At 48.0% G+C, this 26,434-nt stretch overlaps 2 pseudogenes; both read right to left on the bottom strand.

Moving 5' to 3' along the window:
* Nucleotides 1–20,920: 20,920 nt before the first annotated feature.
* LOC136661179 (kin of IRRE-like protein 1) lies at nt 20,921–26,033 on the bottom strand (annotated as a pseudogene).
* LOC136661888 (5S ribosomal RNA) lies at nt 22,264–22,380 on the bottom strand (annotated as a pseudogene).
* Nucleotides 26,034–26,434: the final 401 nt, after the last annotated feature.

Genomic DNA, 26,434 nt, shown 5'->3' with positions numbered 1-26,434 from the left:
TAATGAGGCTTACTTCTGAGTAGGCATGCACAGGAGCAGGCTCCAAGGCTGCAATCCCAGCCACTCTTTCCTGGGAGTAAGTCTCATCAACTCTAATGGGGCTGGTTGGATGGCTGCATCATGCTGTATTTCATGCTCACAGCTATGTGAAATTGTGCATGCACTTCTTTTCCAATAGGTTTGGAGAAGCAATTCTGTGGTTTACCTTTAAGATCATATAAAAATTAGTTTTGTGTGACATTCTTACAGATAAGCCTCCAGCATGTGCCATAAGGCGATAAGGCAGGGCCAGCAGCAGGTGCAGGGCTGGCGCCACAAAGCCCAAGCTGTGGCCCAAGCGCTCTGCTCCCCTCCAGCGATGCCAGGCTGTGAGCTCTGCTCCCCTCCAGCCCAGCTCCTCTCCAAGCCCACCACGGGAATGTCCGCGCTGCACCCTCAGGCTGCAATCCTTCCCTCACATTCTTGGGAGTAGCCCCACTGACTGCAATGGACTTCCTTCTGAGTAGACCTGCAGAGGAGTGGGCTCTCAGGCTGCAATCCCAGCCACGCTTTCCTGGGAGCAAGCCCCACTGACTCTAATGGGACTTCCTTCCTTCCTTCTGAGTAGACAGGCAGGATTTGTCTCTGGCTGCGCTGCTCCCCCCCAGCTGCGCCTGTGCTGCGGAGGAAAAGCCTCTCCTGGCGCTGAGTGGGCAGTTGGAAAGGCGGGCTGCAAAGGCTCAAATGGCTGAGGAGGAGAGCAGCTCCGGATTGGCTGGTCTGCAGCCAGTGAAGGGCCCTGAGCCATTCTAACCGAAAAAGCCAGGAGTCTGCTGGATGCTGATTGGCTGAGCCTGCTGGACAGTTGGGGAAGGGAAGGGAAAGACAGGGAGGGAAGCAAACTCGGGGCAACGGAGTGAAGGGAGAGGAGGCAGTGGCTTCAGCGCCCCCTCCAGGCTGCCTGGCTCAGCGCACGCGCGTGCCCACAGAGAAGGCTCCAGTGTCTGACATGACCATCTAAAACACTCACATGGTCAACAAGTGCAGAGCAGGTTGCAGACAACACTTGGATGCAGGCGGTTTCTTCCTCCCCTGTGATAGAGGACAGGGAGCCATTTAGTTATTTGATTTTTTTTTTCTGTGAACCACTTTGTGAACTTTTAGTTGAAAAGCGGTATATAAATACTGTTGATTGATTGATTGATTGATTGATTGATTGATTGATTGATTGATTGATTGATACAGTCAGTTCTTGTTATCCTCTAGGATAGGTTCCTGGAAAATCGAGTGGATACAGTGTTAGCAGATACTGAATCATTGAGCCTATGGGAAACATGGGGTTCGGTTCCAGGGGAACCTCTTCAACATATACTCTATGCACTTTATGAACCTGATGTCTATGGGGTTAGGTCAGGGGTCGGCAACCCGTGGCTCTGGAGCCGCATGTGGCTCTTTCAGCCGTCTGCTGCAGCTCCTCTGGGTGAACGTGGCAAAGGGGGTGACAGGAGGCACCTGTGTTGGGAGGGCAGGCTGCTTCCCTCCGCCCCCTGCCTTCCTCTCCCTTCACCCCCACCTGCCCCGCATTGGTTTCCCTTTTCAATTTTGCCGGCTCTGCAGGCTTAAGCTCCCTGTTTTTCCCTTCCCCAACTCTCCAGCAGGACGCCCTCCTCCTCAGCCCTTGCAGACCGCCTTTCCCTGAGCAGGTCCCCACTCAGTGCAAAGAGAGGCTTTTCCTCCACAGCAGAGGAGACATCCTGTGTGTCTACTCAGTAGTAAGCCCCATTACAGCGAATGAAGCTTACTGCCAGGAAAGGGTGCCTGGGATGGCAGCCTTGGAGCCTGCTCAAGGCCAAGCACAAGGACGGGTGATTGGGAGCCTGCGCCCACCAGGTCTGTTCGCGAGCAAGCCCCGCTGTAGTCCCTGGGCTACTCCCAGGAAGGTGTGGAGGGCTGTAGCCTCAGCTCCCTCCTGTGCAGGTCTACTCCCAAGTAAGCCCCACTGTAGTCAGTGGGGCTTCCTCCCAGGAAGGTGTGGAGAGGACTGCCACCTGAGAGCTCCAACCAACTGCTCAGAAGTCCCATTGTAGTCAATGGGGCTTACTCCCAGGATAGTGTGGAGAGGGTTGCAGCCTGAGTGAGGGAGGACAGGCAGGCAGGGCAGAAGCTGGCCTGTGGCTGCCCCCCCACCTCCCCCCCAGCTCTGGCTTCTTCTCTTCCCCGCCTCTGGAGTCTGTGTCCTTTTTTCCTTCCAGCAGCGTGCCTCTGGAAGGTGGGGGGAGTTCTTTAGTATCCATGTAAGTTAAGCAGATGTCATAACCGCCATATGTATTGGAATCAAGGTAGATCTGGTGAGGAGGTAGATGTGGTGTCAGCAGTGGCCCCTTTAAGGGTAAGCCCTGGGCATCCAGCAGCGTGTGCTGCACAGCTGCAGCCACTTGAAGGCAATAGGGCCCTCAGGGATATAAGGAGCACCAAGAAGGGGGTGTGGGTTGGAGAAGGAGTGCAGGTTGGAGTGGAAACTGACTGACTTGACTTATTGATGCTGACTTGGATACTCTGACTGATTTGAATGAGTCACTTTGGAATCTGACCTTGGACTGTGACTTGGCTTATTGACTTTGGACTCTGCCCTGGATGCTCTGACTGACTTTGTGACTAATGGACTGCTGGAGACACTGGAGTTTGAAGTGTGGCTGCTGTGCCCAAGACCTGCAGAGGACACAGGGTCTGCTGTAGTGGTGGGAGGCTGCTGGCAGGAGAGAGCACCTCTGCAGGTTGAACAGGCGAGCTACCCTGGAGGTGGGGTCCAGCAGGGCTGCAGGGCAGAACCAGGGTCATTTGTTGGGGGAAAGAAGGGGAGCTAATTTGCTTAAAGTGGGCCTAATTCTCCAGGCAGAGAATGGCCTTGGAATCAGGCAAAACACCATAGAGGACCAGGTGTCTGAAAACACAGGACAAGAATATGTGACAAAACTAACTAAAAGCTACAAGAGGGGGCTACATTATAAAAATGGGACCTATAAGAGCATAAAGGTTAAAAAAGAACTACATATTTTCATTTTAGATGTCAAAAGGGTTTGTGGCTCCTGAAGTTTTTTTTCCTCTGGAAAATGGGTCCAAATGGCTCTTTGAGTGTTTATGATTGCCGACCCCTGGTGTAGCATGATGCGCTTCGGTAGGCCGAATGAAGTCACCGTCTGCCAGCTGCTGTGGAAGAAGCCCTCGGGGGAGGGGGAGGGTTTTTCCAGATAATAAATGCTGCATTTCACTCTCCGTGTTACGTTTGTGCCAAAGGGTGTCGCACAATCTAGGCCTCATTAATGGAGCAGAGAGGAATGGAGAGAGAGGAAATTGAAGAGTGCCAGTTGGTTCCTCCCCCAGAAGAAATTCCGTGTCTTTTGAAAGCTGCCCCAGGGTTTCAGGGTGGCATTTTTCCCCCACCATACATGGACATACCACAGATTGAACCTGGGACCTCTGTAGAAAAGCAGGGAACCTCCGGAACAGAGCCAGCATGAAACTTGCAGACTTAGAGTCCCATCCTATCCAACATTCCAGCACTGATGCAGTCATGCCAATGGGGCATGCACTGCATCCTGCGGTGGGGGGCCAGTCATGGAGGCCTCCTCGAGGTAAAGGAACATGTCCTCCCTTTCTTTGGGGCTGTATTGTGGCCTCATCAGTGCTGGAAAGCTGGTTAGCATTGGGCCCTTTCTGTACAATCTGATATATGTCTACTAGTAAGTCCCATTGTAAGTTCAATGAGGCTTACTCCTAGGAAAGTGTTATAGGATTGCAGCCTTAGGGCCCCAAATTTTGGCCAGGAATGTGTCATCCCCCTGTGCGTGTCACTCGGTGCAGCCCGCATGCTAGGGTGACACGCACGGGAGGAGGGGGGTGAAATTGCCTGGGATCTTACGTTTTCCTATTTACTCAGACTTGCTGTCTGCTGGGGACACTACTGATGCCACATGGGTTGGTAGACCTGGGTGTCAAAGACTTTTCCAGCTGTCTCTACCTTCCTTGTACCCTGTTTCTCCCCTCCCTATTCCTATTCTGCTTGCCTATCACCACCCTCCACCGCGCTGTTTCACTCGCCCCCCTTAGCAAAGGGGCCCAAAAGAAACTTTGTACCCCCTGATAAAATTCCTCTCAGAAGCCCTGGGTACATCACCACACCCCCTGCCCAAGGCATTGCCTGGGCCACTGAATGGGAGGAGGTCCATCATGGGGTGACGTGCTGGCCTCCCATATGGGGTGACGCAAACCCTAGTGACGCCACTGATGCTCTCCAACTTTCCGGTGCTGATGCAGCCACAATGAAGCACTGAACAAATGTTCCCTTCCTTTGAGGAGACCTCAATGACTGCCCCCCCCACCCCAGGATGCAGCGCACATCTCCTTGGCATGGCTGCAGTGGTGCTGCAATGTTAGATTGGATTGGGCCTTGTGTGTATTAGACAGCTTTCTGTGTTCAATCCGCAAGTGACAATGCTTACCAGTGCAGTGAACATTTTTATCTGCTGTTTTCTGTGCCTTAACCCAGGGGTGCCCAAACCCTGGCCCTGGGGCCTCTTGCGGCCCTGGAGGCCACCCAGTGCGGCCCTCAGGGAGCCCCCAGTCTCCAATGAGCCTCTGGCCCTCCGGAGATTTGTTGGAGCCCACACTGGCCTGACGCAACTGCTCTCAGCATGAGAGCAACTGTTTGACCTCTTGCGTGAGCTGTGGAATGAGGGCTTCCTCCACTGCTTGCTGTTTCATGTCTGTGATGCAGTAGCAGCAGCAAAGGGAAGGCCAGCCTTGCTTTGTGCAAGGCCTTTTATGGGTCTTGAGCTATTGCAAGACCTTCATTCATTCATAGAAGTTCATCTTTAATATATTCATTTATGTAAACTTATGTACATTTATTCAAATTCTAAATGTAAATTAATTCTTTTTTTCCCTGGCCCCCGATACAGTGTCAGAGACACGATGTGGCCCTGCTGCCAAAAACTTTGGACACCCCTGCCTTAACCTGATGATAAAAGGCACAAGAGAAGCCCAAGCCCCTGTTTTCTGATCCATTGGTCAACCTGCACAATCACCGCTGCAGTAAGGGGCTGTGTGAACTCAGGACTCGTTCCCAGGCGCACATTCCAGAGCAACTACCAGTAGTGTCACAGTACAAGTGTTTGTGTGGGGTGGGGGGAAGGGGAGTACAGGCCGCCCCAGGTGTCACACTCAGGGCACCTCAAGTGACTCCTACAGCTGGAAAAACACATTTCTTATGTATAAATGTTCCAGGTTGACGGGCACAGCCGAACCCACATATACGTTCTCCTTTTGATTTTGTGTTGCAGGAAAGTCATAGCGTGGCAGGCATCAGTTTTTGACTTCCAATGCAGACATTTCAGGCACTAGGCCTGAAATGTTACTTGTCACAGTGATGACACTGAATATTTTGGGCATGTGGGGAAAAAAAGAATGGGTGGGAGCGAAATCATTTCAATGTTATCAAGGGGGAGGGGCTGCCCACACTAAAGAGAAGCAGGCGTATCCTGAGATTTCCAAGTCTCTTTTTGCAAAGGCGGCGTGACACCAACCCATCTGTTTTCAGAAGACACTTTGGGAAAAAGCTGTGGAATGCTTCTCATGGGGAATCTGGAGCCTAGGCTACAACAGGGATATGTGGGTGGGCTGGTGGTTTGCACACAGCTATATCCTGTGGCCAGAGAGGGTCCAAAAGGAGGAAAGGGGTCACGTGCTTCTAACATTAGAGGCGAACCCAGAATTTCACTGGGAGCTCTGTCTTCTGATCTATACCACCAGGGCCGTGTTCATGCCTATATGCCACAGGCAGGCAAAATAAGGCATGGAGCCACATTCAAATTCCTGCGCATCTCAGCTTTCAGTTCAAAAAAAAAAAAATAAACAGGGTTCTAGTCCTTATGGCTGCAATGAAAGGTTTTCAGTAATGGGAATAGCAAAAAAGCAACGTCCTAACCTAGCAAGGCCTTAGTCTGTAAAGTGGTCAGTTTTCAAAGGTGATGTGATGTGCTAGCCCTTATAGTTCCATAGTCAAAAGCACATGGGAAATCCCTGCCAAAGCTAGGGATGTGGCTTGTCAAAGTCAGAGGTGTGGCTGAAGATTGCCAGTACGTGGGGTGGAGCTTCAGCTTGAGCTCGTTTCTCAATGGCAAATTTGGTTACTGCAATAGAAATTTCAGAATAAATTTGGGAGAAAAATGAGAACTTGCATAATTTGGGGTGTTGGTGGACAGGTCGATGAAAGTGTCGACCCAATGTGCGGCGGCAGTGAAGAAGGCCAATTCTATGCTTGGGATCATTAGGAAGGGTATTGAGAACAAAACGGCTAATATTATAATGCCGTTGTACAAATCTATGGTAAGGCCACACCTGGAGTATTGTGTCCAGTTCTGGTCGCCGCATCTCAAAAAAGACATAGTGAAAATGAAAAAGGTGCAAAAGAGAGCGACTAAGATGATTACGGGGCTGGGGCACCTTCCTTATGAGGAAAGGCTACGGCGTTTGGGCGTCTTTAGCCTAGAAAAGAGACGCCTGAGGGGGGACATGATTGAGACATACAAAATTATGGATAAGGAGATGCTCTTAACACTCTCACATAACACCAGAACCAGGGGACATCCACTAAAATTGAGTGTTGGGTGGGTTAGGACAGACAAAAGAATATATTTCTTTACTCAGCGTGTGGTCGGTCTGTGGAACTCCTTGCCACAGGATGTGGTGCTGGGGTCTAGCCTAGACACCTTTAAAAGGGGATTGGATAAGTTTCTGGAGGAAAAATCCATTACGGGGTACAAGCCTTGATGTGTATGCGCAACCTCCTGATTTTAGAAATGGGTTATGTCAGAATGCCAGATGCAAGGGAGGGCACCAGGATGAGGTATCTTGTTATCTGGTGTGCTCCCTGGGGCATTTGGTGGGCCGCTGTGAGATACAGGAAGCTGGACTAGATGGGCCTATGGCCTGATCCAGTGGGGCTGTTCTTAGGTTCTTATGTTCAAAATGTCAATTGCTAGGAGTGCAGACGCTTATGTTACAATATGGCATTCATACTACCCAACATATGAACGTCTTGGGTAGCTGGCTTCAATAAACTATAGAGAAGCTATGCCGGAGTGGTGGGTAGATATATCTGCAGATAGGAACCATGAATTTTTAATAACCGGAGTCAAACTAGTTTGCATAGGTGAGAAATAAAAAAATTCAGATGGCACAGAGGATCGAGCTTTTCTGGGCATACCTGTGCACTTTCAAATTTCATATTTTTCTACTGCCCTTCCTCCAAGGAACTCAGGGTGATGAACATTTTTCCTCCCCAGCTTTGGTCCTCACACCAACCCTGTGAGGTAGGTGAGACTGAGAGTGAGTGACCGACTGGCCCAAGGTCACCCAGGAAACTTAGTGTGTGCTTCCCTTTCTCTCTCCTTCTATTCCAGACTTTGGGTTTTCCAGTACACATCCCAGAAATAATAAAGGATCGTCACTCCATTCCCACTTTTTAAATTTAATATAAATATTTTTGAGTTCTGCAGTAGACAATACATTTGCAATCTCCCCTCTGTATATAAAAATGCAGACTCAAAACAGGCATGATCATAGAATGCCAATGTGGAATCCCATTCATTAAAAAAAAATGAAAAATAAAAACAACCCCCTTCCCCTAGTGACTCTGGAAAACTGAAACAAACAAACAAAAAATAAAACATCCACGGCTGGTAAGGCAAAAGTAACAACAAGGAATAACTTATTTTTCATATACAAAAATTAAATCCCCCAAATCTTTCAGAGCTTCAATGGCAGAAAAATGTTGAACATTATCGCCACCTCCTGGTCGACTTGGCTCAGTGCAAGTGCCTCTCCACTGTTGGCAACCTTCAGTCTCGAAAGACTCTGGTATCATGCTCTGAATGGTGGTTCTGGAACAGCGTCTAGTGTGGCTGAAAAGGCTGATTCAGGAGTGACAATCCCTTCCACACCGAGAGCAAGTGCAGTCTGTCCCTGGTCTGTTTCCCTGGCTATGAGCCTTCCTTCTTTGCCTCTTAGCCTCAGACTGTTGGCCAAGTGTCTCTTCAAACTGGGAAAAGCCATGCTGCACAGCCTGCCTCCAAGCGGGCCGCTCAGAGGCCAGGGTTTCTCACTTGTTGAGGTCCACTCCTAAGGCCTTCAGATCCCTCTTGCAAATGTCCTTATATCGCAGCTGTGGTCTACCTGTAGGGTGCTTTCCTTGCACGAGTTCTCCATAGAGGAGATCCTTTGGGATCCGGCCATTATCCATTCACACGACATGACCGAGCCAACGCAGGCGTCTCTGTTTCAGCAGTGCATACATGCTAGGGATTCCAGCACGTTCCAGGACTGTGTTGTTTCAACTTTGTCCTGCCAGGTGATGCCGAGAAAGCGTTGGAGGCAGCACATGTGGAAAGCGTTCAGTTTCCTCTCCTGTTGTGAGCGAAGAGTCCATGACTTGCTGCAGTACAGAAGTGTACTCAGGATGCAAGCTCTGTAGACCTGGATCTTGGTATGTTCCGTCAGCTTCTTGTTGGACCAGACTCTCTTTGTGAGTCTGGAAAACGTGGTAGCTGCTTTACCGATGCGTTTGTTTAGCTCGGTATCAAGAGAAAGAGTGTCGGAGATCGTTGAGCCAAGGTACACAAAGTCATGGACAACCTCCAGTTCATGCGCAAAGATTGTAATTCAGGGAGGTGAGTCCACATCCTGAACCATGGCCTGTGTTTTCTTCAGGCTGATTGTCAGTCCAAAATCTTGGCAGGCCTTGCTAAAACGATCCATGAGCTGCTGGAGATCTTTGGCAGAGTGGGTAGTGACAGCTGCATCGTTGGCAAAGAGGAAGTCACGCAGACATTTCAACTGGACTTTGGACTTTGCTCTTAGCCTGGAGAGGTTGAAGAGCTTTCCATCTGATCTGATCCAGAGATAGATGCCTTCTGTTGCAGTTCCAAAGGCATGCTTCAGCAAAACAGCGAAGAAAATCCCAAACAAGGTTGGTGCAAGAACACAGCCCTGCTTCACGCCGCTTCGGATGTCAAAGGGGTCTGATGAGGAGCCATCGAAGACAACAGTGCCCTTCACTTCCTTGTGGAAGGATCTGATGATGCTGAGGAGCCTGGGTGGACATCCAATCTTGGGGAGAATCTTGAAGCGGCCATCCCTGCTGACCAGGTCGAAGGCCTTCGTGAGATCTCTGAAGGCTATAAAGAGTGGCTGTCATTGTTCCCTGCATTTCTCCAGCAGTTGTCTAAGGGAGAATACCATATCAGTGGTGGACCTGTTGGATCGGAATCCGCACTGTGATTCTGGATAGACGCTCTCTGCAAGTACCTGGAGCCTCTTTAGTGCAACTCGGGCAAACAGCTTTCCTACAATGCTAAGGAGAGAGATGCCATGGTAGTTGTTGCAGTCACCCCTGTCGCCTTTGTTCTTGTACAGCGTGATGATGTTTGCATCCCTCATGTCTTGAGGTACTCCACCTTCTCTCCAGCAGAGACAGAGGATTTCATGCAGCTCAGTGACGATGATCTCTTTGCAGCACTTGAGGACTTCAGCAGGGATGCTGTCTTTTCCAGGTGCCTTGCCAAAGGCAAGGGAGTCCAGGGCCACGTGAAGTTCTTCTAGGGTTGGTTCACTGTCAAGCTCCTCCAGCACAGGCAGGCACTCAATGTTGTTCAGTGCTTCTTCGGTGACTACATTTTCTCTGGAATATAGCTCAGAGTAGTGCTGCACCCAGCGTTCCATCTGCTGTGTCCGATCCTGGATGACCTCGCCTGTAGCAGACTTCAGAGGGGCAATTTTCTTCTGCGTTGGACCCAGGGCCTTCTTGATACTGTCATACATCCCCTTGATGTTGCCCGTGTCAGCTGCTATCTGTATCTGGGAGCAGAGCTGGAGCCAGTAGTCGTTAGCACATCTCCTGGCAATCTGCTGGTCTTTGCTGCGAGCAACTCGGAGGACCTGCAGGTTGTGCTCACTGGGACAGGCCTTGTATGCTGCTTGAGCTCTCCTCTTTTCCTCAATGACTGGTGTCCACTCCTCAGAGTGGGCTTCAAACCAGTCTGCCGTCTTGTTGGTCTTCTTGCCAAATATGGACAAGGCGTTGTTGTAAACGGCATTCTTGAAATGTTCCCATCTGTTGGATGCGTTTGCATCGACCGGGCCTGGAAGAGATTCCTCAAGCGCTCGTACAAATTCCTCCACTTTTCTCTGATCCCGGGTCTTGCTGGAATCAATGCGAGGTCTTCCTTCCTTTTTTGTGTGGTACAGTCACTTTGTTTGCAGTTTCACTCTGCTGCACACCAGGGAGTGGTCGGTGTCGCAGGCAGCACCCTGATAGCTGCGTGTGATCTTGATGCTGGGAAGGCTGGAGCGTCTGGTGAGAATCAGGTCGAGCTGGTGCCAGTGCTTTGATCTTGGGTGTCTCCAAGAGACTCCATGTTGGGGCTTCGTGTTGAAGAACGTGTTGCTGACACAGAGACCGTGATGACAGCAAAACTCTAGCAGGCGTTGGCCATTTTTGTTCATCTTCCCAGTGCCGAACTGACCTAAGCAAGTGGGCCACGAACTGTTATCAGCACCAACGCTAGCATTGAAATCGCCGAGGATGAACAATGGCTCTTTTACGGGGATCTTCTTGATAGTGGTGGCCAGATCAACATAGAATTTGTCTTTGGCTTCTGCTGGAGACAACAGTCGGTGAGAGTGACAGGTCCTGCTGATAACTGGAGCTGCAGGGACAAAATTCTTTCACTTCCCACAGTAGGTGGGATGATGGATTTCAGCAGGGTATTTCTGACCGCAAAGCCAACACCATGTTCCCTGGTTTCGTTTGGTGGTTTTCCCTGCCAGAAAAATGAGAAATTTCTCTCCTTGACAGATTCGGAATCTGGCAGCCTAGTCTCTTGAAGGGCGATGATGTCCATCTGCAGTCTGCTCAGCTCCATGTCGATGACAGCTGTTTTGCATGCATCGTCTATTACTTGCAGGTCATCAGAGAAGCCAGGTGTCATTGTCCTTACATTCCAGGTGCCCAGCTTTAGGGCAGGAGTTTTCTGTTTTCTGTTGCATGGTGCAGAGTTGTCCATCCGCTTGTCGGTTTTCACCCTAAACCCCACGCACCCCGTGAGGTTAACGGACCGTGGCGAGGCAACACCTTACTGGCTGGGGACTGCCCAGCGAGATGCAATTATCTCTCCCACCGTCGGAAACAGCCCCTGGCGTCACGCTCTACGGCAATCAAGGGAAAACTTATAACTGGTAACTGCTGCTTCCCGTGTTGTGCTGACACCATATGGCGAAGTTGGAGTATCCTCTCCAGTGGAGGGGGAAGAGAGTGGAGAAGAAAGAGAGGGGTTTGTGGTTATCAGGAAATTGAAGAGGGAGCAGTGGTGAGACAAACGGGTTGGTAGGGGGACCAGGTGGCTGGAGGAAGTAGCTGCCTTTGGGAGAGCTCCATCTCCACAAGGTTATTTTTCAAGTTTTTAGTGCCTTCTGTCCTAGGATTTGATAAGAAAAGATATTTTATATTTTGGCGGAGAGTCGGCTCTTTGGAATGCACCTCAATTGCATTTAATTAGACACTATCAGCCCTAATTTGTCAAACAAGATAAAGATTTGCTACAGCAGCCATCTTGAAGGGAAAGCCGTTGCTAGTAGCTTTTAACAACATTGCTACGTATAAAAACTGATTTTGCTGGAATGCAGAATTGTATGTTTAAAATTAACTTGAAGTGAAAGGAAAACAGCTCTCCAAACAAGAGTAGCCGGTTCTGTTTTTACAGTTTCAGTTTTATTTACACAAGTGCTTTAATTCCAACTTTCAAGATGGTGGTTACTAGGGCACAGAGTGCTCATTCTCCCACACAAGGGAATAAGTCCAAGTGTATTCAAAGGCTAACGGATGATTTTTGTGTTTCTTCTAAAGTAGGTTCTACTCATGAAAAGTCTTTTTTAAATGAAACTCTAAATGTCGATACAGCCGCTTCTCCAATTAGGAATGTGCATAGTGACCCTGCAGATAATAGCCTGTTTTACAAACCCTATGTGTTAGGGAAAACTATGACATGGACTTAGTAAATGAGGGGCTTGATACTTCACTTGATATTTCACTTGATACTGGAAATTGGTCTTTGGATCCTAATTGATTTCAGAAGCTGTTGTGGGATCTTATAATATTTCAGAAGACCCCAAAATGACTATACAAGATACTCCGGACGAAGTTTTTTCCCGTAATCTTACTGGTGCTAATGATGGACACTCTAGTTTTTTCTGCTCTCAGATGCGTGATCGATGTTTCCATATGGCTATAACGACTAAGGCAATATTTGAGAAGTTAAGTATGATGCATCAAGAAATTATGGGAATGAAAGCTTTATTACAACTCAATGTAAATTTAATAAGTGATGGAATTTTAAGAGCAGCTCCAACTATTGATCCTCTTAAACCCATTGGAGATCAGCAGACAGTGGATGTAACAACAATTGGAGTTAGAGATGTCAATGAAAGATCTAGCCGAATGGAGAAACAAGTTATGATCCCAAGAAGTCACGATTGTCAGCTGAATGATGCACAAGATAATTTGCAACCTTCCTTTGATTTCCAACCTTGTCAGGTTGGACTCAAGTATAATCAGGACTCAAGTATAGAAGAATTAAGATCAAATTTGACCTTTTTTAATAATGACCTCATAGTTATCGATGATTGGCATGATGAAGAAAATAATATTAGTCCCATTGCTTCTGCTACAGATAGGATTCCTGCACCGTCTTCTCAACTTTATTCTAAAGGTTTGATCCTTCCTTGTAGAGCAATGGAATATTCCTCTACCTTGGAGGCTGATCCAAATTCTAATGGTTATTACATTACTATAAATAATTGGCCCCTGGGTCGTCCAACTAATACATGGAGGTCTGCCAGAGAAGTTGAACAGACCATAAAGAAGATCCTGGGTGAGGATTGGAATGCAAAAGAGTCTTTTTTTTTTTTTGGTATTTGTCGATATCCAAATAATCCTGATATAAAATGGGGAAGAATTCTGTTAATTTTTAGCAATCTGGAACATGCACACCATTTCTGGGGACTATAAATTTGAGTTTATGCAAATATCTTTTAAATGGGGTCTGAATGATAAATTTGATAAAAATTTTCAGCCCCCTAGAAGGGAAAAAAAGGGAAGGTTTGTAGCTAAATATGCCTCATGGCAAGGGAAAAATAAATCAACTTCCCAGTTTAAGTCCAGAAATGACTTTGGAAAACATAGCGGGACAGCTAAGGACTTAATCAGACGAATTAGGGGACCGGAGCCTTGTCCCTCCTTTGTGACCTTTCCGAATAATATAGCCCTTAAACAGGTCTCGGATAAGTTATTCTGCAAAAGTAAATCATGCAGAATTGAGGAACCATTGCCTGAGAATTTTAAACCCTTGGGTTATTATAACTATCAAACGGTTCTGCGAGCCCCATTTTATGATAGGGATTGACCAGAATGGTGAAGGCCTCATACTCAGTCTATAAATCTTTTATCCTGGAACATTGCTGGCTGGCAAAATAAGTTAATTGACCCAGATATTACTCAGTATCTGTTATCCTTTGAAATTATATGTCTCCAAGAAAAATGGCTTACAGATTCTGAAAGCCCTTTTTTGCAGGGTTGTAATGTATGGCATATGTCTGCGGTCAAAGTTTCTTTTCAAAGAAGAGGGAGTGGAGGTTGGCCCTTTTTATTGCAGCTACCACAGGCCTGGAAGGCACAGAACTCACCTGTTTGTCTTCTAATTATTGGCAAGTTATACTGATTAAGGGATGCAGAAGGAGTTCTTGGATTTGTATAAATGTATATATTCCCCCGAGAATTGTGAACTCAGCAATTGTCATTTGGGATCCTTTTGGGGGTTTACTTGACACATTAACTGTTGAATATCCTAATATCCCCTTTATGATCTGTGGGGATTTCAACGCCAGAATCGGTGACAGTCTCAAAATGGAGTTGGCTTTTGGTATTGAGTCAGAAGTGAGTCATTGTCCATTTAGAGTGTCTTGTGATAAAATGATCAATAATTATGGTCGCTCTCTAATGAAGTTAATATTCCAATTCCAGCTCATTTGTTTAAATGGTTCCAATCTGGATAGCTCCAGAGGATACTATACATTCCTTAGGGATAAAGGGGCAAGTGTAATAGACTATATTTTTTGTTCAAATGTTCTGTTTGGATGGATAAACTGTATGGCAATAGGAGATAGAGCGGACAGTGATCATCTTCCACTTATGATGTCCTTTAACTGTAATTCAATTCATACAAGGGTGTTGACGAATACTACATTGCAAGGTTTGGAACAAGGAGTTAGAAGATTAAAATGGTCATTGGAGATTGATACAAGTGCTAGAGCCTTGTTGTACTCTGAACAATTACTAGAGAAAAGAAGGCAGGTGATACAGTCCCACTCTGATATAGGTGGGACTTACCAGCAAATTATTATGGCTCTTAGACCCGTAGTATCGGCTCCCTTTCAAAAGAACTCGAAGAAGGGCAATGATTCATGGTATGATAAAGAATGTATTATGCATAAAAAGCAGTTAACTAGAACACTGAGATATGCAAAAGTCGCTGCCAATAAAGAAGCTATGGAATGTTATTTGACTACTCGCAAGGCGTATAAACGACTTCTCCAAAATAAAAAAGAAAGGCTTTTATGTAGCAAATTGGAAGGCCCTGGAAGCTGCAACGAAAGAAAAAAATCAAATTCAATTCTGAAGTTTAATTAATAGAGGTTTCTTACATCAAACCAGAGGAATTGTAAATTCTATCTCACCTGTAACCTGGATTTCTCACTTTAGTTATATCTTTGGGAGTGAGATAGACTTTCCCTTACCATCAGTAGATATACCTAACTGCTCTGAATGGCCTCCGGTCTCATGTAATGAAACTGTACAATTGATTGAGATTATGAGGACAGGTAAGGCGCCAGGTGATGATATGATACCAGCGGAGATCTTTAAGTTGGACCTGCATTGGTGGTCCCCTATTTTTGCCAATCTTTTCACGTGGATTAATCACTTCGGTAGAGTGCCTTCCGAATGGTTAAATAGCATAGTGATACCTAGATATAAAAAGGGTGATCCTAAGGAACCCTCAAACTAGAGGCCTATCAGTTTAATCAATGTGGCAGCAAAATTATATGCCAGATTTTTATTGAATAAACTTATAGAGTGGGATAACACCCAGGCTATTATTCATCATGAACAGGCTGGATTTAGAAAAGGCAGGAGTACTATTGATCAAGCATTTATATTACATCATATTATATGTAAATACACCAAGCATGCTAAAAGATCTCTTTATTTGGCCTTTGTGGATTTTACATCAGCTTTTGATTTAATTGATAGAGAGAGGCTGTGGACCAAATTATCCATGACCAATATAGATAAACGCCTATTGTGGCTTATTGAGATATTACACAGCCAAAATACACTTCAAGTGCGATCAGGCAATTTAGGTTATTTGACCAAAAAGATCAAGGTCAATAGGGGGTTAAACAGGGCTGTATATTAGCTCCTTTTTTATTTAACTTTTATGTAAATAATTTGATCCCACAAATGTCCTCTCTAGCTTTTTTTCCTCCTTCTATAGGAGATAGGAAGATTTCTATTCTGCTGTATGCAGATGATTTAGTTATGATGTCTCAGAATCAAATTGGACTTAAGAGGATGTTGTATAGATTTGGTCAACTTTGCAAGGAAGAGCATTTAAAAATAAATTACTCTAAAACTAAGATCATGATTTTTGGGAAGGGCTCTGTCAATCATAAATGGAAGCTTGATGGGCATGTTATAGAACAGGTAAATTCATTTAAATATCTTGGCATACAATTTTCAAAGAGTCTGACCTGGAAACAACATAGTGAGATGATTTTAATCTCCAGTGTCAGACAGATGGGTTTGTTAAAAAAAAATTTTTATGCTAGAGGCAGACAGTTAATTCCCCCACTGATTAAAGTTCATGAAGCAAAGATCTTACCTCATATGTTATATGGGGCAGAGTTGTGGGGAGACTCATTTAAGGGAAACTTAGAAGTCTTACAAAATAAATTTTTGAGACAAATATTAGGACTGTCTCCAGGCACTCCTGCGGTTCATATTAGAGCAGAGCTAGGACTGCCATCTTTAGCCATTAGAATGGACCTTGCTTACTTCCGATTTTGGAGAAGGATCAATGCTATGGAAGAGTCAGCTCTAGCAAAAGAATGCTAGAACGAACAGATGCTTATTGGAGGATGGGTCAATCAGGATTTTTTTAAGTTAAAGTATTTTAACCTGGAGTATGACAAGTTTCTGTGCCTGAGTCCTAAAGAGCTCAGGGAATGGATTTATGACTGGGAAACTTACCAAGACAAAGTTTCTTTATGGGAATCTCGATATTCGAGCTGGTATCCCCATATTAACATCCAGCATATGATGTCCATTTATTTTGAGACTCTGACTTACCCACAGTTAAGAAGAGCTTTTACTGAACTGAGATTTCAACAAATGCCTTCAGCATATTTAGAGGGTAGATATAAAAAAATTCCTATAGCAAAGCGCCTTTGTGTTTATGGATGTGGGCAGGTTGAAGATGTGTTACATTATTTACTGATTTGCCCCTTATATGGGAATCCGAGAAGCCGTTTTTTGGAACCAATAGTAAAATCCCTGTGTGGTTATTCCCCTGAACAATTAGTTTATTATCTACTTGAGGATTTACAATCAAATGTTACTTTTGCTGTGGCACATTTTGCCCTTGCGGCTAAAAAGATAAGATCGTGTTTTATTCAATTTGTTAATAACTGAGTTTTACTGTATGGCACTATTATACTAAAGTATATATACATTTTATAGATTTTATTTTTCTTTCCAAATGTAATGACCTATGGTTAAGCAATAAAGGATTTGATTGATTGATTGATAAATTTTGACAAACGGGATGCAGTGGGGAGGGGGAAGAGAGGGGTTTGTGGGTATCAGGAAATTGGAGAGGGAGCAGTGGTGAGACAAATGGGATGGAGGGGGGAGGGGGAAGAGAGGGTTTTGTGGGTATCAGGAAAGCCTAGCACCCATGCTTAGAGATTTCCCAAGATCATGCGTCTGGAGCAGAGTCTGGAGTCTTTCCTTTCTGGGCAAGTCTATCAGTGAGCAAAGAGCGAGAGAGTCCTGTAGTCCCATTGCCAACTCCGTGTCCTAGCACCATTTTGAAAGTGCTGAGCTGCTGGCTGCTTCCACTAGCGCTCTTGGCCTGGCAGCCAGCCACGTCCACCATTTTGAAGTCAGACCTAGACCAAGACTTCTTAATAAGCCATGAAAACTTGTTTCCAGTTTCAGCAGAGATGTGCCTTTGGCTGTCCAAAATCCACTTTCACGTCCTGACGTGGAGGTGGCTAAAAACAGTTTCCTCTCACGCTCCCCAAGAGAGATGGACCTGGCTACAGATGAAGATGACTTACAAGCAGGCTATTGGCCATCTTGACAGCAACTCTGCGTTGCTAAGCTAGCCTGGCAGCCATCTTCCCCGGAGGATGAGAATGGCATGTCTCAGCCCAGGTCTTCGGCACCGAGTCTATCTGGCTGTTTTGGAGTCCATTAGCCACATGAAGTGTCCGCTCCCTGTTCTCTCCCTTCTGAAGACGACCGGAGGTTGGCAGGGGTCAGGCACGAGTCATACGTGGGTCTGCATGCGTTGGTGGGCAGGGCGCCCATAGTTGGACTGCTGGGACAGGGAGGTATAAGAGAAGCGGGAGCAGCCCAAGGTCTTACTGGCCTGGTCCGACTGCTCATACCCGCTCTCGGCCTTCTCGTAGCTGCTGGGCTTGACGTAGCTGGTGAAAGCCCGGCTGTAGGGGGCTGTGAGGTAGGCCGTCCCGCTGTACATGCTTTCCTGAGGGAAAGGTCGCTCGTGTGGGTCATAGGCTGCACGAGAGCCTGGTGTACCCAGGGTGTACCGGTGGGCATACTCATACAACTTGGGCTGGACCGGCCCAGCGGAAGGGTAGAGAGAAGATGCCCCAAACAAAGGTCGGATGGTTGGCGTGTACTCAGAGAAGCTGCTTCCTAAACATTGCTCCTCATGGGCGCGGACCTTGTAGTAGCCATTGGTGGGATCCTGGGGAGGACAAAGACAGAAATGCCAATGAAGCAAGGTTAAGGTACCACCAAATTATTTGGAGGGCCGATTCACAGTGTGGTGCAATGGTTAGAGCATTGGACTACAACAAGGGAACCCCAGGTTCACCTCCCATAGCTGCTTTAGGAAAGAATGAAAAGAATGGACCAGTTATGGAGAAGTTCACAGGTAGGCCTCTTTGCCGTCAGGTGTGGTGGGCACTAGGTTAGACAGCATTAAGAGAGCATTAGACCCACTGCCCACAAATCTGCTATCCTAACTATTAGTGGAGAACAGAACTTTTCTGTTTCAAAGGCAGGATGCCAGCAGGTACCACCTGCTGAGGAAAAGATGCCAGGGATGATGTTCGTGTTCTAAAAACACTGGGAAGGCAGGGTATACATGTCTTAAATCAATGAATAAATGTCACCATCACACCCTGCTTTTGAGCATGTCGATTCATCTGGTTGGCACTTGTGGAAAGAGAAGGACCTTTTGGCATCACCCAGTAAGGCCACACATCTCTGGGGGTTCAAAGTGTACATTACTGTACACATCTTTGCTGGACCACACTGACTTAGAGCCTCAGTTTGGGTGGATCTACTGTGAGTCTCCCACACTCCCAGTTGAGCTCACCTTCAGTTCTTGGCTCCCCGTCACCATGGGCTCCTTGCCATCACCCTCTGTCTCACTCGTCCGGCTTGGGCTGCTATCGCTCGTGGTGATCTGCACAAGGATATCTGCTTTGGAGAGCTGCGCCCCCCGCTTGGCTGCAGGATTTATGGACAGACAGAGGTGTGAGCTGAAAACTTGGTCTTCTACAGGATTTCACTCCAGGGGATTTAAACAATGACATCTGCGCACATTCCAGATCTTGGAGAGCTCTGGGATGGGCATGAGAAAACACCAGGAAGTGGCAAGATGCACTGAAGCCCTTCTCTGATCTATCCCTATGTAGATTGGGTAGCATTATTCAATGGAGGCATGGGTGGATCCATATCCCCTTGGGCAGCTAGCTGGGAGAAGAGCAGGCCCATATATCTGCTGTTCGCAAGCTCCACTGGTGCCACCATTCCACCCACTGGTTTTCCCAAGAAACCGTGCAGGGGCAAGTGTCTGCGGGACCCCAGGAAAACTGCTCAAATGGTTGCATCTGGAGCCGCCGTCCGTAGCAGGGAGATGTCAGGCCAATGGAAAAGGAGGGGGAGAGGCTTTGAAGACCAGGTGGGGATATTCAGTGGGCCTAACCAAGTCCACAGACCAGAGGAGCTCAGAGGAAGAGGGAATAACCCTGCCTCTATCCAGCATTCTGACAATGCAGCCTTAACTATAGGCTGGCAGCAAACAGATCATTTGATTTTGTACCCCAACTTTCTCCCCAAAGTGACTCAAGGATTGGTGACGTGGGCTGCAGCTCAGGGGCACAAGGCCCCACGTAATTCCTGGGAGGGCTGAGAACGGCTGGTTGGCAACCTTCAGTCTCGAAAGACTATGGTAGAAGCCTGCAGCACCCAGTATTCCCAAGCGGTCTCCCATCCAAGGATTAACCAGGCCTGACCCTGCTTAGCTTCTGAGAATGACACCTCACCTTTCCCACAGCGCTTCCGTCGGTAGCAGAAAGAGATGACAACCACCAGGAGCAGGAGAACAGCAACCCCGGAGGCAGCTAAGCCCCCCATGATCAGGACGGACGAGACCTCTGCGGGGAGAATTCATGCCTTTAATTACTGGCATTTGATTTCATGCCATCTTAAATGATACCTTGTGCTTTCTTCTGGTTGGGGACCAGAGCACGAATGCAAGTCAAAAATGGACGGGTGTCAAAGCACAGACTTAGCTTGAAAATTTATTTTGGCCAGCAAAAAAACATAACTTTTTTGGTTGCAATCCTACCCTGCGCTGGAACAGGCAAGCCAAGAGGCTTGCGTTGTATCCAGCACAGGACAGGGGCCCAAGGCGGCCCAGCCAGAGGCAAGAGGAAACTTTTCCCCTTACCTCCGGGTAAGGTGACTTTTCCCCTATGGGTCTCCTTGGACTTCTGCCACCTCCTGAGGTAGCACAAGTCCAAGGACAGCGGAGTGGCTTGGAGCTGCTCCAAGCTCCCCGGGAATGGGGGTTGGGATCCAGCATAAGCGCTGGATCCCAGCCCCGCCTCCCGCTCCCCACCTGCCCACCGCCGCCCTCCCCCCACCCAGGAATGCCTCCCTCCCCACCTTCCTTCCCGCCCACCCCAGAGGCTTGCATCAGCCCAGGCTGAACACAGCTGAAAGAGCAAAGTCATGAACGTCAAGTGCAGTGATTCCCAAACTGAGGCTCCCTGGGAAGCCATGGAATCCAGCCAGGGGAGATGCAGAATCCTGGTGAAAATCTGCCACCCTATACACTATAGGATTGTAGCCCTAATGGGGAGCTGTGGCCAATGGCCCAGTAGGTCAAGGGAACTGCTAGTTGGAAAGGTTTGGGAACCACTGCCCAAGGGGGGATGAAAGTCAAGGTCATGTTGTGTCACATCAGTATTCTGCCCTCCCCCTCCAGGACCTCAGTCTCAAGCTGGAGATTATCCCCTTTTCTTCTCCCAACAATCCCTGCCAAAGTATGCTGTACAGAGAGACAGTGGCTTGCTAAGGTGAGTTTCACTGCTCTGCTGGGCTCTGCACTTGGATCTCTCTGCTTTGAAAACAGGAGATCTGGCGGGGCCCCAGTGAGTTCACCATGAAGCTTGTTCCTGGTGAAATTAGTAGAGGGGGATGGGGAATCTTACCTTGGCGGCATAAGCTGACGGTAGCGGAATGTGCGCCAAAGCGATTCCATGCGGTACAATTGTAGGCCAAGGTGAAGTCGCTGTCATGCGTTGGGTCGATCAGCAAAGCAGACAGCACCCCTTGGTCGGTCACCATGGTGTCCACCGTGAACCGATCTAGCGAGCCAGCATCCAGCACCCATTCACCCCACGACCAGGCCTGTTGCAAAGAGACAGGAGGGCAAATCAGAAGCCTGGACAGGTAGAAGATGATGGCTGCAATGCTAACCACACTTTCCTGAGAGTAAGCCCCAGTGAACAAAATAGGACTTACTTCTGAGTACACCTGGTTAGCCTCGTGCCCGATGGGTACCAAGCCCAAGGATCGACTCTAGACGCTACGGGGACGATTGGCCATTCAGAACCTTCCAAGGTTTTGTGGGAAAATCTAAACTAGGGATTCTTAACCAGGGTTATCCATACCCTTTGGAGGTACCAGAACCCAATGAGGGAGGTATGGGACTCAGGCTGCAATCCTAACCACACTTTCCTGAGAGTAAGCCCCATTGAACAAAATAGGACTTACTTCTGAGTAGACCTGGTTAGGATTGTGCTCTCAATCTTGTTGTTAGATTAGGTGATTAACTATTACCATTATTTATATGGATCAGATTATTAAGTATCACCACTGTCAATGCAGATTGAGGCATTCTGATCCTTGCTATCCATATGTAAAGTAGAACCCCGCTGCTGACAAAATAGTGGTACCTAATAGGACTGGTGATGATGCTGATTCCTACAGACTAGTGAAGAAGGTATGGGGACACACTGGGCAATCTATGGGGGGTGGGGGGTCTGTAATAGTAAAAGGGTTAAGAACCCTGAACTAAGCAGTGTGGGTTTAAAATCATGGGTTCAATAACTCTACATTCTAACTACTTTGGCACACATGCATTCCACTTTTTCATCCAACTTCACAAATAACATCTGGTTTCTTTTGCATATGACATACCCTACTGCCTTTCCAAAGACTGGGGCTGGCCTTCTGAGGTGAGGGGAGGTTGTACACAGCCTGCCCAGGCCTCAGAAGGTCTTTGAAAAGCACTTCCAGCTTTGCTTGAAAACCAGGGGTGCCTTCAGGACTCCAGAAGGTCTCCAGGAGGCTTTATGAGGTGCAGGGACACTGCAGGCTACCTCCTCGCACCTCAGAAGGTCAGCCAGAGTCTTCAGAAAGACATTTTGTGAAAACCTGGAAGTGCCTCTCCAAAGGCTCTGGCTGAACTCAGAAGACCTCCTAGACACAACTTCCAGTCATGCCTGGGAGGTCCTCTGAGGTCCTCCAGTGGTTGGCAACCTTCAGTCTCGAAAGACTATGGTAGAAGCCTACAGCACCTGGTATTCCCAAGCGGTCTCCCGTCCAAGTACTAACCAGGCCTGACCCTGCTTAGCTTCCGAGATCAGATGAGATCAGGCATGTGCAGGGCAACAGTTGCTGCTCCAGTGTGGGCTTGCAATCCATGTTGAGACAACTCCATGGATAAGGAGGACCATCTGGTACATTCAGGTCTGGTTAAGGCATGAGGGTGGAGGGCAAAGGCGAGTCAAGCACTTACAATCCTGTCGGGGGGTGGGACGCTCCCCACCAAACACTCCAGCCGTGCCTTGGCCCCCACTGCAGTCTACAGGCTTGGTTCCGCGCCGATAATGGGCGGCCCTGAGGAAAAGACAAAAATGACGGATGCAATCAGGTCTGGTCAGATTTCCGCCAGGCTCACTGCAATAGGTTGCTGTGCATGACCTGGTTCCAAGACCCCTCACCATTCACAGCTAGTGCCTTCTCAGCCACTCCAATGCGTGGCACAATTGCTTTGCAGACGTACATGCCGGCATCTTCCTGCGTCACAGCCTTAAGGTGTAGCGCGTTTCCATTGCTCAACACCTGTGGGTACAAGTGAATTCAGATTTATTTACTGAAATGAAGGGATCAGTGCTCTTTTTCCAGCCCAAAAAAGGATACCCGGCCTCAATTATCTAATCAGGGAACAGAACATCCTAAACTGAAGGCCTGTTTGGACAGAAGGGCTTCACAATTTTTCTGAGGATTCAAAGTGGGTGGGTCTCCTGGTGCCACAACCAAAACTGTGTCCTGTGTGTTCACCAGGCTCAGTTCAGGTGGGGAGGAAGGCAGAAAGGGGTGCCCCCCGTTGACCTTGGCAGACAGTCAGAATAAAGCAAAGGTTCTATATCTCTCTTACTACCACCATGGTCTTCCACCTGGCCCACTGTGCTACGAGACAACAGGAGGGGGTAGAGGTTGGTGTTCCCAGATTTGTGTTTGGTAAATTACACACAACTTGGGAACCTGAATTCCTTCTTGGTCCAGGCTAGGGTGAGAGGTGGACTCCCCGCCCAGGTACAGGTGAAAGAGGCATCAGAACCAACACCTACAGTTAGGGGCTTGGGCTGGGAGATAAGGTGGGCTCCAACTGCAGGAAAAAAGAGGAAAACAGGGGTTAGGGGGGCCCATCGCTCAGTAGTAGAGACCTGCTTTCCATGCAGAAGGTCCTAGGAGTGGATTTTCTTTTTTTTCTTTTAAAGACAGCGCTTGCCTTCTTTGTGAATGGCTTTTTGGTTGACAAGCAGTTCATTAAACATTCTTCTTAAAATCTGCAGTTTTATACACTGTTGTCTTCAATAGTGTGAATGAACGTGTGTTTATGCATGTATTAAATAGTTTGTTTTCAAAAAATTTGTATGTAGATACACATCTGCCTGTGCTGCTTCATACAAGTACTTATAAAATTAATTGGGGGTAGCTTTATAGTCAATTAAGGGTCTTGATCCGTGTGCATAATATAAAAAAACAAATTAAGCATGCTTTCTTGCTTCAGAAATGGTTATTTTTACTCATATGCAAATTGATGCAAAGGTAACGGATATATTAGTCACCTCGCTCTAATTGGGTGCAAACCCAGCTGTGAATGTGTCAAAAATATGGCACAAATGCCTAATTTTACCACGATGATGGTCGCAGGTTGGAGGCCTTTGAGGTCTACCTGCTGGAACGGCAAGTGGGGTTACAGGAGAGAAGATCCTGGCGGGGGGAGCCCCACATCTGACCTGCCCACACTCAGTATCTGGCACCAATCTGGCACCAAGGTCACCCTCGTCATCTCCTTGTCCATCCTCCTCTTCCAAAGTGTTCCCACCTATCCCAGGATACACAGACCCAACCTGCCTCCTTCACTTACAATGCACATCCACCAGTGTGCTGCCGACGGCATTCGAGCCCTCGCACGACACGGGCTCCATGAAAAACGATTGATCGACTATCGCCGCATAGCTGTCCCCGTTGGCCTCCGGAATGGGCACACCTCCTTTGGCCCACCTGCGAAGGCATGCACTGGCATCAGAGGAGCCCGGCTCATTGCAATCCCCAAAGCTGCCAGTAGAGGGCATCGCAGCAACATCACTATTGCTGTGTGATCTCTGGGAGGTTGGAGTCTGTTGGCCTTTTTACCTGTCGCCTGTCAGCTCCGGGTTGGAGGTGGCCGTGCAGAGAAAGCTCACTTTGCCACCCTCGGCAACCGTTTGCGGCTGCACCGACAGCATGACGACAGGGGGATCTGCAAGAAAGAGGAGCAGAGAGGCTGAAAACTCAAGAAGGGGGACAGAACCCACACCAATGTGCCCATCCCATCCCAGATCTACTCAGGCCTGGCCTATGTATTAGCTCCTACCCCTACATTTGCCTCCACTCACCCATTCTTGCCCTTCTCTCTCCCTCTTTTTTGCCTTCCCTATCATCTTGCACTGTAAGCTCTTTGGGGCAGAGAACTTGTCTAAGACGCAACTCAGCAAGGTGCCAGGGGATCAGATGTTGAGGTATGAATAATAATGGAAGGTAACCCACATTCCGCACCAAGAACAAACACAAACACAGTCTCATTTATGCAAATATATTTGCTGACTTGGGCAAGATTGATCTGGCGGCTGCTGCTGATCACCTCGGGGAGAGACAAGGGCATTGAAGCGTCACCTCCAGACCCCTGAAATTCCCAATTGATCCTCCCCCAATTATTTGCACTGAGGCAGGCTACATGCAGGAAGGGGCTTGCGTGAATTCTTCCAGACAGGATAAATTTCACGTACAGAATAAGCATGTCAGGGCAAAGGGGTCTAGCATAGCTAGAACCAAGCCACTTTTCTATGTGCATGGATTTGCTTTCTTGCTACCAAGAGGCATATAAGCACATGTGCCCGCACCTGGGGAGATAAGACCATTGTACACTTCGCTGAGCTCCTTGAAGGAACGATGGCAAGAAATGTCGTATTATGTATCTGTCCCCAGAAGTAAAAATTGAATCGTATGCACAATCACGGAAGAGAGTCTCCTCTGTAGTGCAGCAATTTTCAGTGCTTTTCTTTGCACGACACTCTATGGCAGGGGTTCTCAAACTTCTCAGGAGTAAAATTCCCAAGGTACGTTCTTGTAGGAGAGGCAGGAACAGAGCCCAGGTTGATTGCAACCCACTTCTTCTGATTGTGGAGTCACCAATTTGGACTTGGACAGAAAGGCAGAATTGGGGAAAGGAGGAAGCACCTGCTTCACGACTGTCCTGCCAGTCATCCCAGGGGTGTTCATACTGGTGTATGAGAAGGACGCTCAACGGTGAATGTCTGGGCCAAGACTTTCCTCCCTATACCTTTGTGAATGGCCTGAGGCAGGGGGAGGTCCTCTCATCCAAGTTTTGGGGTGCAATCCTATCCTGCGCTGGTACAGGCAAGCCAGGAGGCTTGTGCTGCATCCACGCAGGATTCTGGCCAGAAGCAGCTTAGCCAGAGGCAAGGGAAAATTTTTCCCTTTACCCCTGGGTAACAGCTGCTGGCCAGTATGGGTCTCCTTGAATTTGTACCACCTTTGGCCCACCTGCGAAGGCATGCACTGAGCCCGGCTCATTGTAATCCCCAAAGCTTCCAGTAGAGGGCATCGCAGCAACATCACTATTGCTGTGTGATCTCTGGGAGGTTGGAGTCTGTTGGCCTTTTTACCTGTCGCCTGTCAGCTCCGGGTTGGAGGTGGCCGTGCAGAGAAAGCTCACTTTGCCACCCTCGGCGACCGTTTGCGGCTGCACCGACAGCATGACGACAGGGGGATCTGCAAGAAAGAGGAGCAGAGAGGCTGAAAACTCAAGAAGGGGGACGGAACCCACACCAATGTGCCCATCCCATCCCAGATCTACTCAGGCCTGGCCTATTTATTAGCTCCTACCCCTACATTTCCCTCCACTCTCCCATCCTTGCCCTTGTCTCTCGCTTTACCCCTGGGTAACAGCTGCTGGCCAGTATGGGTCTCCTTGAATTTGTGCCACCTCTGGAGGAGAGCGCAGTGGCTTCAAACTGCTCCGTTCTCCCTGGGAACGGGTTGGGATCTGGCATAACTGCCGGATCCCAGCCCAACTATCTCTCTCTGCCCGCCCATCCCCACCCACCCCCGGGGCTGTCCACTGCTCACCCACACCCCACCCAGGAATGCCTCTGTCCTGCCTCC

This window comes from Tiliqua scincoides, chromosome 10 (genome assembly GCF_035046505.1).
Source record: "Tiliqua scincoides isolate rTilSci1 chromosome 10, rTilSci1.hap2, whole genome shotgun sequence".
Classification (NCBI taxonomy): Eukaryota; Metazoa; Chordata; class Lepidosauria; order Squamata; family Scincidae; genus Tiliqua; species Tiliqua scincoides.
Note: the sequence above shows the minus strand (reverse complement) of the source record. Positions and strands in the feature narration are given on the sequence as shown.